We start from the raw sequence: 20,215 nt of genomic DNA on the forward strand, positions 1-20,215 counted from the left end.
GAAATCTGAAATATATTTTTTATTTATAATTTATGGATACTTTTTATAAACTAATCGAAAATTTAATAGATCTCTACTATTATATTAAAGTTGACCTCCATTTTGAAATCTGAAATATATTTTTTTATTCATTATTTATGGATATTTTTTTTAAACTAATCTAAAATGTTATATATCTCTACTATCATATTAAAGTTGACCTCCATTTTTAAATCTGAAATATAATTTTTTATTCATTATTTATGGATACTTTTTATTAATAAATCTTAAATGTTATATATCTCTACTATCATATTAAAGTTGACCTCCATTTTTAAATCTGAAATATAATTTTTTATTCATTATTTATGGATACTTTTTATTAATAAATCTAAAATGTTATATATCTCTACTATCATATTAAAGTTGACCTCCATTTTTAAATCTGAAATATAATTTTTTATTCATTATTTATGGATAATTTTTATTAATAAATCTTAAATGTTATATATCTCTACTATCATATTAAAGTTGACCTCCATTTTTAAATCTGAAATATATTTTTTATTCATTATTTATGGATACTTTTTATTAATAAATCTAAAATGTTATATATCTCTACTATCATATTAAAGTTGACCTCCATTTTTAAATCTGAAATATATTTTTTATTCATTATTGATTGATACTTTTTATTAATAAATGTTAAATGTTATATATCTCTACTATCATATTAAAGTTGACCTCCATTTTGAAATCTGAAATATAATTTTTTATTCATTATTTATGGATACTTTTTATTAATAAATGTTAAATGTTATATATCTCTACTATCATATTAAAGTTGACCTCCATTTTGAAATCTGAAATATAATTTTTTATTCATTATTTATGGATACTTTTTATTAATAAATCTTAAATGTTATATATCTCTACTATCATATTAAAGTTGACCTCCATTTTTAAATCTGAAATATAATTTTTTATTCATTATTTATGGATACTTTTTATTAATAAATCTGAAATGTTATATATCTCTACTATCATATTAAAGTTGACCTCCATTTTGAAATCTGAAATATATTTTTTATTCATTATTTATGGATACTTTTTATTAATAAATCTGAAATGTTATATATCTCTACTATCATATTAAAGTTGACCTCCATTTTTAAATCTGAAATATAATTTTTTATTCATTATTTATGGATACTTTTTATTAATAAATCTGAAATGTTATATATCTCTACTATCATATTAAAGTTGACCTCCATTTTGAAATCTGAAATATATTTTTTATTCATTATTTATGGATACTTTTTATTAATAAATCTAAAATGTTATATATCTCTACTATCATATTAAAGTTGACCTCCATTTTGAAATCTGAAATATATTTTTTATTCATTATTTATGGATACTTTTTATTAATAAATCTAAAATGTTATATATCTCTACTATCATATTAAAGTTGACCTCCATTTTGAAATCTGAAATATATTTTTTTATTCATTATTTATGGATACTGTTTATAAACTTATCTAAAATTTTATATATCTCTATTATTATATTAAAGTTGACCTCCATTTTGAAATCTTAAAAATATTTTTTTATTCATTATTTATGGATACTCTTTATAAACTGTTCTAAAATTTTATATATCTCTACTATTATATTATAGTTGACCTCAATTTTGAAATCTGAAATATAATTTTTTATTCATTATTTATGGATACTTTTTATTAATAAATCTTAAATGTTATATATCTCTACTATCATATTAAAGTTGACCTCAATTTTGTAATCTGAAATATAATTTTTTATTCATTATTTATGGATACTCTTTATAAACTTATCTAAAATTTTATATATCTCTATTATTATATTAAAGTTGACCTCCATTTTGAAATCTTAAAAATATTTTTTTATTCATTATTTATGGATACTCTTTATAAACTGTTCTAAAATTTTATATATCTCTACTATTATATTATAGTTGACCTCAATTTTGAAATCTGAAATATATTTTTTATTTATAATTTATGGATACTTTTTATAAACTAATCGAAAATTTAATAGATCTCTACTATTATATTAAAGTTGACCTCCATTTTGAAATCTGAAATATATTTTTTTATTCATTATTTATGGATATTTTTTTTAAACTAATCTAAAATGTTATATATCTCTACTATCATATTAAAGTTGACCTCCATTTTTAAATCTGAAATATAATTTTTTATTCATTATTTATGGATACTTTTTATTAATAAATCTTAAATGTTATATATCTCTACTATCATATTAAAGTTGACCTCCATTTTTAAATCTGAAATATAATTTTTTATTCATTATTTATGGATACTTTTTATTAATAAATCTAAAATGTTATATATCTCTACTATCATATTAAAGTTGACCTCCATTTTGAAATCTGAAATATAATTTTTTATTCATTATTTATGGATAATTTTTATTAATAAATCTTAAATGTTATATATCTCTACTATCATATTAAAGTTGACCTCCATTTTTAAATCTGAAATATATTTTTTATTCATTATTTATGGATACTTTTTATTAATAAATCTTAAATGTTATATATCTCTACTATCATATTAAAGTTGACCTCCATTTTTAAATCTGAAATATAATTTTTTATTCATTATTTATGGATACTTTTTATTAATAAATCTAAAATGTTATATATCTCTACTATCATATTAAAGTTGACCTCCATTTTGAAATCTGAAATATAATTTTTTATTCATTATTTATGGATAATTTTTATTAATAAATCTTAAATGTTATATATCTCTACTATCATATTAAAGTTGACCTCCATTTTTAAATCTGAAATATATTTTTTATTCATTATTTATGGATACTTTTTATTAATAAATCTAAAATGTTATATATCTCTACTATCATATTAAAGTTGACCTCCATTTTTAAATCTGAAATATATTTTTTATTCATTATTGATTGATACTTTTTATTAATAAATGTTAAATGTTATATATCTCTACTATCATATTAAAGTTGACCTCCATTTTGAAATCTGAAATATAATTTTTTATTCATTATTTATGGATACTTTTTATTAATAAATGTTAAATGTTATATATCTCTACTATCATATTAAAGTTGACCTCCATTTTTAAATCTGAAATATATTTTTTATTCATTATTTATGGATACTTTTTATTAATAAATCTTAAATGTTATATATCTCTACTATCATATTAAAGTTGACCTCCATTTTTAAATCTGAAATATAATTTTTTATTCATTATTTATGGATACTTTTTATTAATAAATCTGAAATGTTATATATCTCTACTATCATATTAAAGTTGACCTCCATTTTGAAATCTGAAATATATTTTTTATTCATTATTTATGGATACTTTTTATTAATAAATCTGAAATGTTATATATCTCTACTATCATATTAAAGTTGACCTCCATTTTTAAATCTGAAATATAATTTTTTATTCATTATTTATGGATACTTTTTATTAATAAATCTGAAATGTTATATATCTCTACTATCATATTAAAGTTGACCTCCATTTTGAAATCTGAAATATATTTTTTATTCATTATTTATGGATACTTTTTATTAATAAATCTAAAATGTTATATATCTCTACTATCATATTAAAGTTGACCTCCATTTTGAAATCTGAAATATATTTTTTTATTCATTATTTATGGATACTGTTTATAAACTTATCTAAAATTTTATATATCTCTATTATTATATTAAAGTTGACCTCCATTTTGAAATCTTAAAAATATTTTTTTATTCATTATTTATGGATACTCTTTATAAACTGTTCTAAAATTTTATATATCTCTACTATTATATTATAGTTGACCTCAATTTTGAAATCTGAAATATAATTTTTTATTCATTATTTATGGATACTTTTTATTAATAAATCTTAAATGTTATATATCTCTACTATCATATTAAAGTTGACCTCAATTTTGTAATCTGAAATATAATTTTTTATTCATTATTTATCGATACTCTTTATAAACTTATCTAAAATTTTATATATCTCTATTATTATATTAAATTTGACCTCCATTTTGAAATCCTAAAAATATTTTTTTATTCATTATTTATGGATACTCTTTATAAACTGTTCTAAAATTTTATATATCTCTACTATTATATTATAGTTGACCTCAATTTTGAAATCTGAAATATATTTTTTATTTATAATGTATGGATACTTTTTATAAACTAATCGAAAATTTAATAGATCTCTACTATTATATTAAAGTTGACCTCCATTTTGAAATCTGAAATATATTTTTTTATTCATTATTTATGGATATTTTTTTTAAACTAATCTAAAATGTTATATATCTCTACTATCATATTAAAGTTGACCTCCATTTTTAAATCTGAAATATAATTTTTTATTCATTATTTATGGATACTTTTTATTAATAAATCTTAAATGTTATATATCTCTACTATCATATTAAAGTTGACCTCCATTTTTAAATCTGAAATATATTTTTTATTCATTATTTATGGATACTTTTTATTAATAAATCTAAAATGTTATATATCTCTACTATCATATTAAAGTTGACCTCCATTTTTAAATCTGAAATATAATTTTTTATTCATTATTTATGGATACTTTTTATTAATAAATCTAAAATGTTATATATCTCTACTATCATATTAAAGTTGACCTCCTTTTTTAAATCTGAAATATATTTTTTATTCATTATTTATGGATACTTTTTATTAATAAATGTAAAATGTTATATATCTCTACTATCATATTAAAGTTGACCTCCATTTTGAAATCTGAAATATAATTTTTTATTCATTATTTATGGATACTTTTTATTAATAAATCTTAAATGTTATATATCTCTACTATCATATTAAAGTTGACCTCCATTTTTAAATCTGAAATATATTTTTTATTCATTATTTATGGATACTTTTTATTAATAAATCTAGAATGTTATATATCTCTACTATCATATTAAAGTTGACCTCCATTTTGAAATCTGAAATATATTTTTTTATTCATTATTTATGGATACTTTTTATTAATAAATCTAAAATGTTATATATCTCTACTATCATATTAAAGTTGACCTCCATTTTGAAATCTGAAATATATTTTTTTATTTATTATTTATGGATACTTTTTATTAATAAATCTTAAATGTTATATATCTCTACTATCATATTAAAGTTGACCTCCATTTTTAAATCTGAAATATATTTTTTATTCATTATTTATGGATACTTTTTATTAATAAATCTTAAATGTTATATATCTCTACTATCATATTAAAATTGACCTCCATTTTGAAATCTGAAATATATTTTTTATTCATTATTTATGGATACTTTTTATTAATAAATCTTAAATGTTATATATCTCTACTATCATATTAAAGTTGACCTCCATTTTGAAATCTGAAATATAATTTTTATTCATTATTTATGGATACTTTTTATTAATAAATCTAAAATGTTATATATCTCTACTATCATATTAAAGTTGACCTCCATTTTGAAATCTGAAATATAATTTTTTATTCATTATTTATGGATACTTTTTATTAATAAATCTTTAATGTTATATATCTCTACTATCATATTAAAGTTGACCTCCATTTTTAAATCTGAAATATATTTTTTATTCATTATTTATGGATACTTTTTATTAATAAATCTAAAATGTTATATATCTCTACTATCATATCAAAGTTGACCTCCATTTTGAAATCTGAAATATATTTTTTTATTCATTATTTATGGATACTTTTTATTAATAAATCTAAAATGTTATATATCTCTACTATCATATTAAAGTTGACCTCCATTTTTAAATCTTAAATATATTTTTTATTCATTATTTATGGATACTTTTTATTAATAAATCTAAAATGTTATATATCTCTACTATCATATTAAAGTTGACCTCCATTTTGAAATCTGAAATATATTTTTTTATTCATTATTTATGGATACTTTTTATTAATAAATCTAAAATGTTATATATCTCTACTATCATATTAAAGTTGACCTCCATTTTGAAATCTGAAATATAATTTTTATTCATTATTTATGGATACTTTTTATTAATAAATCTGAAATGTTATATATCTCTACTATCATATTAAAGTTGACCTCCATTTTTAAATCTTTAATATATTTTTTATTCATTATTTATGGATACTTTTTATTAATAAATCTGAAATGTTATATATCTCTACTATCATATTAAAGTTGACCTCCATTTTTAAATCTTTAATATATTTTTTATTCATTATTTATGGATACTTTTTATTAATAAATGTAAAATGTTATATATCTCTACTATCATATTAAAGTTGACCTCCATTTTGAAATCTGAAATATATTTTTTTATTCATTATATATGGATACTTTTTATTAATAAATCTTAAATGTTATATATCTCTACTATCATATTAAAGTTGACCTCCATTTTGAAATCTGAAATATATTTTTTTATTCATTATTTATGGATACTTTTTATTAATAAATCTAAAATGTTATATATCTCTACTATCATATTACAGTTGACCTCCATTTTGAAATCTGAAATATATTTTTTTATTCATTATTTATGGATATTTTTTTTAAACTAATCTAAAATGTTATATATCTCTACTATCATATTAAAGTTGACCTCCATTTTGAAATCTGAAATATATTTTTTTATTCATTATTTATGGATACTTTTTATTAATAAATCTAAAATGTTATATATCTCTACTATCATATTAAAATTGACCTCCATTTTGAAATCTGAAATATATTTTTTTATTCATTATTTATGGATACTTTTTATTAATAAATCTAAAATGTTATATATCTCTACTATCATATTAAAGTTGACCTCCATTTTTAAATCTTTAATATATTTTTTATTCATTATTTATGGATACTTTTTATTAATAAATCTAAAATGTTATATATCTCTACTATCATATTAAAGTTGACCTCCATTTTGAAATCTGAAATATATTTTTTTATTCATTATTTATGGATACTTTTTATTAATAAATCTAAAATGTTATATATCTCTACTATCATATTAAAGTTGACCTCCATTTTGAAATCTGAAATATATTTTTTTATTCATTATTTATGGATACTTTTTATTAATAAATCTAAAATGTTATATATCTCTACTATCATATTAAAGTTGACCTCCATTTTGAAATCTGAAATATATTTTTTATTCATTATTTATGGATACTTTTTATTAATAAATCTGAAATGTTATATATCTCTACTATCATATTAAAGTTGACCTCCATTTTTAAATCTGAAATATATTTTTTATTCATTATTTATGGATACTTTTTATTAATTAATCTTAAATGTTATATATCTCTACTATCATATTAAAGTTGACCTCGATTTTGTAATCTGAAATATAATTTTTTATTCATTATTTATGGATACTTTTTATAAACTTATCTAAAATTTTATATATCTCTACTATCATATTAAAGTTGACCTCCATTTTTAAATCTGAAATATATTTTTTATCATTATTTATGGATACTTTTTATAAAATAATCTAAAATTTTATATATCTCTATTATTATATATAAATTAACCTCCATTTTTAAATCTTTAATATATTTTTTATTCTTTATTAATGGATACTTTTTATAAACTTATCTAAAATTGTTTATATCTCTTCTGTTATATTAAAGTTGACCTCCATTTTAAAATCTGAAATATATTTTTGTTCATTATTTATGGATATTTTTTAAACTAATCTAAAATGGTATATATCTCTTCTGTTATATAAAAGTTGACCTCCATTTTGAAATCTGAAATATATTTTTCATTTATTATTTATGTATACTTTATAAACTTTTCTTAAATTTTATATATCTCTACTATAATATTAAAGTTGACCTCCATTTTGAAATCTGAAATATAGTATGTTATTCATTGTTTATGGATACTTTTTATAAACTACTCTATAATTTTATATTTCTCTACTATTATAATAAAGTTGACCCTCATTTTGAAATCTGAAATATATATTTTTTTTCATTATTTTTGGATACTTTTCATAAACTAATCTAAAATTTTATATATATATACTATTATATTAAAGTTGACCCTCATTTTGAAATCTGACATATATTTTTATTCATTATTTTTGGATAGTTTTGATAAACTTATCATAAATGTTATATATCTCTTCTGTTATATTAAAGTTGACCTCCATTTTTAAATCTGAAATATATTTTTTGTTCATTATGTATGGATACTTTTTATAAACTAATCTAAAATAATATATGTCTACTATCATATTAAAGTTGACCTCTATTTGTAAATCTTAAATATAGTTTTTTATTCATTATTTATGGATACTTTTTATAAACTACTCTAATATTTTATATTCCTCTGTTATTATATTAAAGTTGACCTCCATTTTGAAATCTAAAATATATTTTTTTATTCATTATTTATGGATACTTTTTATAAACTAATCTAAAATTTTATATATCTCTCCTATTATGTTAAAGGTGACCTTCATTTTGAAATGTAAAATATATATTTTTGTCATTATTAATGGATACTTTTTATAAACTAATCTAAAATTGTTTATATCTCTTCTGTTATATTAAAGTTGACCTCCATTTTTAAATCTGAAATATATTTTTTGTTCATTATTTATGGATATTTTTTAAACTAATCTAAAATGGTATACATCTCTTCTGTTATATAAAAGTTGACCTCCATTTTGAAATCTTAAATATATTTTTTTATTCATTATTTATGGATAATTTTTATAAACTAATCCAAAATTTTATATTCCTCTATTATATTAAAGTGTTATATATCTCTACTATTATAATAAAGTTGACCTCCATTTTGAAATCTGAAATATATTTTTTTTTCATTAATATTGGATACTTTTGATAAACTAATCTAAAATTTTATATATCGCTACTATTATATTAAAGTTGACCTCCATTTTGAAATCTTAAATATATTTTATATATAGTTTTTTATTCATTATTTATGGATACTTTTTTATAAACTACTCTAAAATTTTATATTCCTCTGCTATTATATTAAAGTTAACCTCCATTTTGAAATCTTAAATATATTTTTTTATTCATTATTTAGAGATACTCTTTATAAACTAATCTAAAATGTTATATATCTCTAATATTATATTAAAGGGACCTTGTGTTAGTTTGTTCCCTATGGACTCCTTAATGAATGCGCTAGTATATATATTGACGAAATTGTAGGTCTCCTAAAAAAGCAACAAGAAAATTTAGAACATCTAAAGGAACCACATATCCGGAAACAAAGGAAAAAAACGTCCAAACATGGAAAACTCTTATTAAAAAGAGAAAAATGGCCTACTACTGTGCAGTCAAATGTAGCGACACCGCCCTAACCTACAGGACATTTTTAACCATGGAGGAGCAGTTTATCCCAAACAAATTCCGAGAAAAAGTCACACCACAAGACACAAAGCAGCAGAAAAAAATTAAAAAAGCCCTAAACATATCAAAACTACAAGCTGAAATCGAAATACAGGAGGACAGAAAGATACACCTCACAGAGGAGTACGCCAAAATCGACGATAAAATACTCACCGACATCAGAAAACTATGCCCCAAAGAGACCCACCAATTCCTTATTGGACTTTGGGAGTCTGAATACAGAGAGGAGGAGGAAAAATCCAAAAGAATTATCGAAAGGAAGATAACCTGGCTAAAGAATCTTCAAGAAAAAGAAAAAAAACGAACAAGTACGAACATGACCAGTCAAACCTACCAAAAACCGAAACATACCCGATTCCAACAGCTGGAGAGATTCCAAAACAAAGGTAAGAAACGAGACACACATCACTCTCAAACATACCCACACAACAGACCCAAACACACACAACGAAACGACCGGAACATATTCATACCATACACCCAGCCCCACCAACAAACTCAACCAAAACTCCCATATAGAACACCACACATCCACACAAGAACACAGACATCATACAAACACAAATACTACTACCAAAATGCTCCAAAAAGCAACATATCAACAACCGACAACCCACTACCACATGACAACACTAAAAGATACAACCTCCCACAACAATACGAAAATAGTTACTACCAACCACGTCACCCAACTCAGCCAAGAACCCACTATCTCTTACCCCACCCCACCCACACAAACCGCCAAAAAACCCCTACTTATCAACCCCCACCGTAACAACCCAATGGAACTAAACCATCCCTATAGATACCACCCAATACAAAACAATCTTTACAACACCCACCCCCAGTATCCCACAGTACAAAACCGACCCCAAAAATACCCCCCACACAAACACAACCAATCCGAATACTCCAGGTACCATCATAACCCATGCATCCCCACAAAACGACACAACTAACCTCCCAACCGAATCAACGAAACTAACGACCCTCACAATCATTTTTTAGGAATCCCTTACAAAATGACAACACCAGACTAGACAACAAAAACCCAAAGTCATCAACCTATCTACAGAGACGCTTACAAAGGACGAAATTGAAGTACTAAAACTAGGCCTCAAATTCTGCCCAACTCCCAGAAGTAACATAGCAGAGTTAAAGAAAGACCTCAAAGAATTTGAACGCAAATTTAGACTCAGATATACTTAACGACAGTGATAACACAACAGACGACTCTCTAGTTAAGAACAAATCAACATACTTCCCCAACAAACATAACAACACAAAAGAACTAAATACCTTCTTTGAAACACTCTGGAGCCTCAACCCCAACAAAAAGAAAACCCCACCAGTAATCTAACACGAAAACAAAATCAAGCACTTAAAAAAATCCAACACAATAACAACTTAGTTATAAAGGAAGCAGACAAAGGTAGTGCAGTAGTTATAATGAATAAGAACTTCTATAAAACAAAAATTTCAGAATCACTAGGGAACGAAAATTATTACAAACCAATTAGCTCTAACATAGACGACACAACCATATCTAAAATAACAAAACTCTGCACAACATACAATAGTACATTAACTAAAAAAGAAAAAGACTTCCTTACAAACTTCACAACAAAAACAAACATCTTCTATGGGCTACCCAAAATACACACATCTAACCAGGCAAGACATGCCATCAACATACAAAAGTCAGAATACATAAGCACCCCAAACCCCAACGACCTCACATTCAGACCCATAGTAGCAGGACCATCATGCCCAACAAGCAGACTTAGCAACCTAATAGATATACTATTACAGCCCTTCACCAATCTAGTCAGAAGTTTTGTAAGAGATAACACACACTTCCTTAGCTCCCTACCACAAACAGTAGACGATGGGACTATACTAGCCACATTCGATGTTAGCAGCCTATATAGCAATATCCCACACAATCTAGGAAAAGAAGCTATCGCATATTGGATTGACAAACATACACAGACTTTACACCCAAGATTCAATAAACAATTCGTGATTGATAGCATCGACATAATCCTCAATAACAACTCCTTCCAATTCAATAAAGACAACTACATCCAAATACTAGGCACAGCAATGAGTACCAAAATGGCACCGACATATGCCACCCTTACACTCGCCTTCCTAGAAGAGACCCTTTATGAAAGGATAGAGCAAAAGTACGGGCACAATATAAAAACACTCTTCATAAAATCTTGGAAAAGATACCTAGACGACTGCTTTATCCTCTGGAGAAGCTCATGGGGGGATATCAAAGAACTCCACACTTTGCTACAAAATCTACACCCAAAAATAAACTTCACACTAGAACAAAGCCCCACAGAACTACCTTTCCTAGACATCCTAGTAACAATAAAAAACAACAACATAATCACCGACATCTACCACAAACCCCCAGACACTCAACAATACCTCCACTTCAAAAGCCACCATCCTAAAAACTGTCTAAATCAATACCCTACTCCCTAGCACGTAGAGTCTGCACCATAGTAACAGACAGACACCTCCGTTCAACTAGACTGAATGAACTACAAATAACACTGTGGAAAAGAGGATACCCACTACCACTAATACAGAAAGGTATTGAACTGGCTGAAAAAATTCCAATGGACCAACTAAGAACCCCAAAAGAACAATACAAAGAACAAATTCTAGCATACGTCTCTACACACAACACAAACAACCCAGAACTATTCACACAGATAACAAAAACCTTATCCTCCTCAATCAGAACGACAAACTAAACAACATACTTAAAACAACAAAAATAATAAAAAGCAAACGCCAACCCAAAAACTTAAAACACATCCTAACTTCCTCAAAACTCGTCCCACATACTACAAAAGGAGTTACAAAATGCAACAAACCGCGATGTGGAGTATGTGACAACCACACACAGACTTAACACCCCTATCTCTAATACAACACACTGAACAATACCAACCCTACTTAATCTCGAAACCAACAACACTAGGAGACACCTAGAACCATAGTATAATATCTGTTCCAACACCTCGCTCCCTCCTCAGTCAGGGGAGGAGAACCCCCTCATGACTGAAACGACTATCTTCCCTTCTATTATCCCCCTCCCATACCTACCCCCCTCCACCCCCCCCCCCTCTGGGGAAACAAAATCTTCCCCACACTAGGAACCGATCCTGGGTCTGGCCATACCCACATGGGGAGACAAATAAATAGAAACATTAAAAATCCCCTATTTTAAATACATCCTTCTTTCTAAAAAAACATAATATAAGACTAAAACGAAAAATCACAATACTAAAATCCAAGAATCCAAAAAATAAATATCAAAATAGAATGAAAGCACCCCTACCCTTACTTCAGAATAGCCAGTCCCCCCTCCCCACACATACACATTAGTAACGACCTCAGACCACAGCCGCCTTCCAAAGGAAGCAAATAACCCCAAAATACTATAAAACAATATACACATACCCAAACCAATAAAAGCAAACACACACACGCACACACACACGCGCACACACACACACACACATAAACACGCACACACACACACATACACACACCCTACCCCACCCTAAAGGAAAAGAAACACACATTAGCAGAAAGAGATAGCTACTGACTACAGCGAGGTCAAAATCTCCCTGGACAAACCAAATAAAAAAGCAATAAAAATACAGCATACCAATGTATAATAAACACTTACAAGCCTCCACCCTTGGAAAAACTACAAACTAACTACGAAAATGAAAATTGCCATCTTTACACATTTGAAAATAATTTCTGACTAAGACACATCACAGACCGTTTGAAACGCGCATAAACAATTTCAATGACTTAAAAACATTATTACAATGATCCAAAAATAATTCTCAATGAAAAACCAAGACACGGAATAATAAAACAATGTTAAAAAATACACATTGTTGGTGACTACTCCCTTATTTAAATATACATCTTTCTTTCGTTGGAATTTATTAACCCATTATATATATATATATATATATATATATGCTTTTGTTCAGTCTTGAAAGACAAAAGATACCTTTTAGGGATAACTTTAGTAGTGCGTGTAATTGTGAGACAAGAGTTGCGCAATCTCCAACCACACACATCCTTAATCGGCACTGCTTGAGTCCAGTGGCAAGGAGAAGCCCAGAACGAGTGGAAACAATGCCGAGATAAGCGGAGAGTGCATATGAGTGAATGAATATTGTTTCTGTTTTTCACCCCAAACAAGTCACAACACCAGTCGGACATAAGATGCAACTATTTGGAACCAAAAATACACGGATATTATATAATAATATTGTTTGATTTAATATGTATTATCTGTTTATAGTGATTAAAATCTGAAGTCTTAATCATATTTAAAGACAACATATACAACATGTAAAGTAAAATGATTGTGATTAAAAATATCTTTATGTTCATATGAATTAAGGGTGAACAGATATCTGGAAATAAAACATTAAATATGTTTTTTCAAACATTTTCATCCCAAACAAGGCAAATTACCAGCTGGATGTAAAGGACTAATATTTAGGATTATTACTAAGAAACGAGTTGATGAATGTCAGTACATATTACATTTAAAATACTGCATTTCTCTACAGTAAAGGAAGCAGAAAACAAGAAGGGAATTCCAAAGTCTAACAGACTGAGGGAGACAAATACAAGAGTAAATGCTTTCAGGTATATAGGAATATTAACAAGAAGGGGGCAAGGTTTTGATGCGTGTCGGATTAAGTAGAAGATGTCGGGGTCAAGTTACTATATATTCATCCAAGTAGATTCCATAAATTACTTGAAAAATGTGCTACAGGGATTCAACATTGTGAAAGTGGGACAGAGAGATTTGAGATTCTTTTTTTAATCTTATCTAAGACTGAGTTTGTTATCATAGTTGCAAAAGCTATTATATTATATTATTATTGTTTCACCAGCTCAATGCATATTCTAATGTAATCTTAATGTTTACATAAAACCTAAAATAATATGGTTAGATTAAATGTTTATAGTAGTTTAAATGTTTTGTTTTACTAATATTTAAAAATCAAACATTAAAAAGTTTATAAGTTAAACATCTGTAACTAATGAATAATTTTAATCATATATATTACATTTAAATTACTGCATTTCTGTACAGTCCGGGAAGCAGAAGACAGAAAGGGAATTCCAAAGTCTTGCACACTGAGGAAGACAACTATAAGAGTAAAAGGATTTCTGCTATATAGAAATACAAACATGGAAAAGGGCAGGATTTTTCTGCTTGTTGGATAATGTCTAAGTATGTACGTCCAGGGAGTACAGTTAATATACATTCATCAGAAGACATTCTATTAAATTATTTGAAAACCGGGTATAGGGATTAAACATTTTGAGAGTGGGACAGAGGGTGCAGGTTTTATGTTGGGCTTAGATAATTAGATTTGAGAATCTTCTTGAACGTTATTTAAGACGGGATTAGTTATGGTAGTTACACCAGCTCATATGTGGCAATAATACTCAATGAACAATCTTATGTAATCTTTGAAGACGTCTAGGATACTCTCAGAAAAATGAATTTTTTGTCGTGTTTATAAAACTCACCTTTTTATGAAGTCTTTGTAACGATCTTAAATTATTTCTTCATGTACTTGATAATTATTAAACTAAAAATATTTTGTGTTGAAAGAGACTTGAAACATTTACAACCTTCTTAGTAAAAATTATATTGTTACAAATAATGTTTATATTCAGATAAACTAGGTTAATAGTAATATTTTCTCAAGGATAGCTTGATAGAATCATAGGATCGACAAAATTTAAAAAAAATTACAAATATATAAGAAAATAACAAAAAGGAATAATAATTAAAAAATTAAAATGTATAGAATTTCACTGTAGGATTTTCAACCTAATTAAAGTTTTGGATGCAAAACAAACATATTTAGACATTGGTTTGATAGTAGCACATTGTGATCTACATCCAAAAAAACCTCCAGATGTTCTTTCAAACTAGATTATATTCTAAGCAACACCTGTATCGAGTGTTTCTGTGTAAAATTAGAAAATATTTATTTTTAACGTGACACTTATGAATGTTTGGATGAAATTAATCAAGGGGTGTTGACTTAAATCCAATAAAATACACAGTAAACAATACTAATACATCAAAGCAAATACTAAAATATTTAATTTCATTTTTTGCAGATGTTCCTGATTGAACCCCATGATTGAATTTTAATGGAATATGCTTTTCTTTAAAAATTATTCGATGAACAGTATTACCTTATTCGGAAGACTACAGCGACATTTGTGGGAAAACATCTTTTACTGGGCAATACTATTTACGAATCTCATGAAATAGTTGTGAAAACTTAACACATCTTGAAGGTAATATTAGTTTTAATCATGAAATATCTGTTTAATTTTCAAATAAATCAAAAACTAATAAGATATCAAATCAAAATTTGTCTTATGAGAAATCAAACTACTGGGAAAATCACATTTTTATTAAGTGTGTGATTTTATTAGAAACACATATTTCGGGGTATGTGTGAATATTCAACTTCTTCAAAATAAAGTTTACTTAGATATATATGAACACACTCTGGAAAAAACAAATTAACTTACAGAGAACTCAGCATTCAAAAAACTATTATTTTAATGTTTGGCATATTATGAGATGATTCATCTCCAGCGTAAACTAACTGATTTGTAAATTTGGAATAAATAGAGAAGGGTATGTTTCATGTAAAATGTATAAACTTTTTTGTTTTATAAAATTATCGTAACTTTAATAGGATTACTCACCCTGGTGTGAAACAATATTCGATAACATGTATTACCCTATTCCAAAGACTACAGCGACATCTCATACATGTGAAGTTTGTGGATATTCTTGTTCTGTAAAATCAAAGTTAGTAAGACATATGAGAACTCACACTGGGGAAAAGCCACATTCATGCGAAGTTTGTGAATATTCTTGTTCAGTAAAATCATCGTTAGTGAAACATATGAGAACTCACACTGGGGAAAAGCCATATTCATGTGAAGTTTGTGGATATACTTGTTCGGTGAAATCTTCTTTAGTGAAACATATGAGAACTCACACTGGGGAAAAGCCACATTTATGTAAGTTTTGTGTATATTCGTGTTCTGAAAAATCAAATTTAGAGATACATATGAGAACTCACACTGGGGAAAAGCCATATGCATGTGAATTTTGTGGGTATTCCTGTTCTAGAAAATCATCGTTAGTTGAACATATCAGAACTCACACTGGGATAAAGCAACATATATGTGAAGTTTGTGGGTACGCATTTTCTGTAAAGTCTAAGTTAGTGATACATATGAGAACACACACTGGGGAAAAACCATATTCATGTGAATTTTGTGAATATTCTTGTTCTGTAAAATCATCGTTAGTGAAACATGTAAGAACTCACACTGGCGAAAGGCCATATTCATGTGAAGTTTGTGGATATTCTTGTTCTGTAAAATCAAAGTTAGTGAGACATATGAGAACTCACACTGGGGAAAAGCCATATTCATGTGAAGTTTGTGGATATGCTTGTTCTGTAATATCAAATTTAGTGATACATATGAGAACTCACACTGGAGAAAGGCCACATTCCTGTGAAGTTTGTGGATATTCTTGTTCTAAAAAATCATATTTAGTAGAACATATGAGAACTCATACTGGGGAAAGACCATATTCCTGTGAAGTGTGTGGATATTCTTTTTCTGTAAAATCAAAGTTAGTGAGACACATGAGAACTCACACTGGGGAAAAACCATATTCATGTGAAGTTTGTAGATATTCTTGTTCTATGAAATCATCGTTAGTTAAACATATGAGAACTCACACTGGGGAAAAGCCACATGCGTGTGAAGTTTGTGAATATTCTTGTTCATTGAAATCATCGTTAGTGAAACATATGAGATCTCACACTGGAGAAAAGCCACATTCATGTGAAGTTTGTGGATATTCTTGTTCTGTAAAATCATCGTTAGTGGTACATATGAGAACTCACACTGGGGAAAAGCCGCATTCATGTGAAGTTTGTGGATATTCTTGTTCTGTAAAATCATCGTTAGTGAAACATATAAGAACTCACACTGGGGAAAAGCCATATGCATGTGAAGGTTGTGGATATTCTTGTTCTGATAAATCATCGTTGGTGAAACATATGAGAACTCACACGGGAAATCATCGTTAGTGATAGATATGAGAACTGACACCAGAGAAACCCCGTATTCTTGTTAAGTCTGTGGATATTGTTCTGTAAAATCAACTTTACTGACTCATATGAGAACTACGATAGAAAAGCAATATTTGGAAACATTAACCATTGCAGATAACATGAAAATAAAAAGTTACCATATGCTGTTATAAAGATATACTGGCGGCATATACATAAAAACAAGGCCATAATGCCATATATTTTAATATGGAACAAGTCTGAAAAACTACGATCATTGTTAATGTTACAGTCCCAAATGATTGTGACCTTAATAGAGCTGAATAAGAAACGATAACAAAATATTGGAGCATCTGGATTAATAAAAAAATATCTTCAAAAATACTTAGAAGCAATCGCTGAAAGACCAAGTTGTAATGAAATACAAAGAGCGGCCATCAACGGAACAGCTTCTATTATTATAAAGCCTCTCGATAAGTTTACATCATAAGGGAATCAAGTGTAAGCTTGACGAGGCAGCCCCCGTGTATTTGTCAGTACTAAAAGTAAAATAAAAAACCGAAACTAAGTATAAAGTAATAAAAATAAACCTGAAATGAAGAACATTGTTGCTCTCTTTTCTTATGAATGTTGCATTATTTATTGGCCATCTGTCTACATAAATAAAATTGCCACACACAATATTATAAATCAGATATAATTTTCACAATCGAACTGTACCACAACTTTTTGTAGATAAAATACATTATATGTAGTTTGTCTTTGCTTTACAGTTGATAAATATTAGTTACAAACATGATAACGCATAGGCTAGAAAATCTCCTATGAAATTTGTGGTCTTTTTTATATTTTTAGTTCTTGTTTGATCGGTTTGTGGCACTTTTATTATACATAAGTGTTTAGCAATGGATTAGTTTTTTACATTTTTCCTTAAACCTGAATTTACTCAGACAATGTGAACATAAAATATTACACTTAATTTCCCCCCCTCCGACAAATACCATTCATATATTTAAGTTGTTTGTGGGCCTAATCACTAATTATACAATAACTCACCTACAATGATTGGAATATCCCTTTGTTTACCAGCGTTAACCTCATGAAACGTTTGATACGTTTAGTGAAATTCAGTTTTTTTAATTTAATAGTATGGTTTTCAGCTATTTTCAATTGACTAACGTCAACAAATCTATATCTATAAAAGTGAAATTGTTTATGTGTGACTATGCCTGTATACATAGGGCAAGCGTTTTAATCGTTTGTTTTTGGTGAGAATTTTACTGTAAAAGGGACAAAGTTTAAAAGGATGGACCCTTCCGGTCTCTAGCAAACTTTTCAGCTAATTTTGGGTCTAAAAATGTGATATTTTACATAAAGGGTATTCAGACATACAGCAAGCTTTTTAATCAGATTTTTGGTGAGAATTTGGCAGCTAAGAGATCAAAATTGGAAGAGTCAATCTTTGCAGACTCTACCAAATTTTTATTTATAAAATTACGCGGAAGTGATTCAATAAAAAAGATCAAATCTGCTAAAATCATTTTTTAAAAAATGCCTGTATTTAATAAAATTATTTAATAAATAATATTCTGTTGTCTAATATTGTCAATTTCAATATTTGATTTTATTTATAAAATGACGCCAATTTCATTATGCAATCAAGTGGCATTCTTTCTATCGGTGTAACACGACTTATGTCCCATTTTCTTCTTCATATCTAGACGGACTTAATATCATCGATTACTTAAGTTTCAGATTATGAAAAATTGCAAAACCAATGTTATAACCTTTCACATGGGTGTTCAGTTTTCAAGTATATCCTTGTACTAAACTGAACACGAAATTTGTGGCCATGATGAATAAATGAATACATACACGGATGATAGAAGGTAGGAGATACATAGATGAGAGAGGGAAGATACATAGATGAGAGAGGGAGGAGGGAAATACATAGATGAGAGAGGGATGAGGGACGATGGGGTAAGAAATCTTCCTTTTTTAAACCCTGTTCTTGCACGTATATTCAGGTCACATAAGAGAGAGTTGCCATTTTTTTCATAGTGGCCACAAATTTCGTGTTCAACTTAGTACAACGTTATAATTAAAAAATGATCCCCTAGATAAAAAGTTATACCATTATTTATGGTTGTTTCTAATCTGAAAGGAAGTCTCTAATTGATGATATTTACAGAAAAAAGGTTTTAAAAAGTGAAAATTTTGGAATTTGGAGGGAGGTGCAATCTCGACAACGTCTGTCAATTCAAATTTTACGATATCTTTGTTATTGAATTGTTAGGTAGAACTGCAGAAGTACTAAAATAAGATTTAACAAAATACTAAAAAAACAACATTTTTTTTCTTTCAGTTTGTGCACATTGTTTTTTACACACCATAAGCGAACGGTCTTATCCGTTTGTCCAAGAAAGTATCTATAAACAAACTCCAAAAGCAAATCTTTGATTACTTTTTATCGTCGGAGTTCATATTTCAGTTAAAACGTTACTATTCCATAGACGTACGCCCAA

At 26.8% G+C, this 20,215-nt stretch overlaps 1 long non-coding RNA gene across 1 annotated transcript in view; it reads left to right on the forward strand.

The window, feature by feature from the left end:
- The window catches only part of LOC145271127 (uncharacterized), a 30,521-nt gene extending 11,246 nt beyond the window's left edge, over positions 1-19,275 (forward strand). Inside the window, exon 2 of the long non-coding RNA XR_013865701.1 lies at positions 15,697-19,275. This is a non-coding gene — a long non-coding RNA (uncharacterized LOC145271127). The remainder of the gene's footprint in view (positions 1-15,696) is intronic.
- Positions 19,276-20,215: the final 940 nt, after the last annotated feature.

Source organism: Euprymna scolopes, chromosome 46, assembly GCF_053919585.1.
Source record: "Euprymna scolopes isolate OS-2025 chromosome 46, ASM5391958v1, whole genome shotgun sequence".
Classification (NCBI taxonomy): Eukaryota; Metazoa; Mollusca; class Cephalopoda; order Sepiida; family Sepiolidae; genus Euprymna; species Euprymna scolopes.